The sequence below is a fragment of the Zonotrichia albicollis genome, chromosome 7 (assembly GCF_047830755.1).
Source record: "Zonotrichia albicollis isolate bZonAlb1 chromosome 7, bZonAlb1.hap1, whole genome shotgun sequence".
NCBI classification, from domain to species: Eukaryota; Metazoa; Chordata; class Aves; order Passeriformes; family Passerellidae; genus Zonotrichia; species Zonotrichia albicollis.
In genome coordinates, this window is record NC_133825.1 from 29,525,306 (window position 1) to 29,525,889 (window position 584).

Consider the following 584-nt stretch of genomic DNA (forward strand, 5'->3'; position numbering starts at 1 on the left):
AACTGTCTGTCAGCACTTGGCCGGCCGCGCTCAGTCATTGCGCGGGGATCCACAGCACAGATGTGAACAGCACACATGATTTAGGAAAGCTTCAGCATGGCGCCGTAACTTTGGGAACTCCATAGCCTACAAACAGCACAGGTGGAGGGGATAGAAGGAGACAGACAAACGAGAAGCAAATTGCTCCAGAAATAAATTTATTTTGGATACCCACTGTCTGGGGTAGATGCCAGCCCTTTGCAACTGTTTGAGTAACAGTCAGAATTTGTTTTGTTGATGATGTAATTACTATGAGGTCCAAAAAAATCTTAAGTTGTAGCTTCAGTTGAAATAAAAAGGAGGTGCCAGTGTATCCATGAAGTTAATGACACTGCCTTTTTGCCTTTTCAGAGAAAGTGGCCGTCGGATCCTTGTTCTAAAAAAAAAAAGAAAAAAATGTATTGCAAAGTTTATATGCTGCTAATAGTGAAACAAGAAAATTTGCATTTCAAAATTCTTCAAAGCTAAGTCAAGTTGTCGAGTCATCAAGCAATCCTATGCAAATATGCACTCTTGTGCTATCTCAATTGTAATGGACTATCTAC

The 584-nt window shown here is 40.6% G+C and overlaps 1 long non-coding RNA gene across 18 annotated transcripts in view; it reads right to left on the bottom strand.

Moving 5' to 3' along the window:
- Positions 1 to 156: 156 nt before the first annotated feature.
- LOC113460868 (uncharacterized) overlaps positions 157 to 584 on the bottom strand; it is a 56,917-nt gene continuing 56,489 nt past the window's right edge. For 11 of the 18 annotated variants that reach the window (XR_003382725.2, XR_003382724.2, XR_012581103.1 and 8 more), the window contains one exon: positions 162 to 415. This is a non-coding gene — a long non-coding RNA (uncharacterized LOC113460868). Of the gene's footprint in view, positions 416 to 584 lie in introns of all 18 variants that reach the window. The other 7 variants (XR_012581102.1, XR_012581101.1, XR_012581098.1 and 4 more) reach the window with 4 other exon arrangements.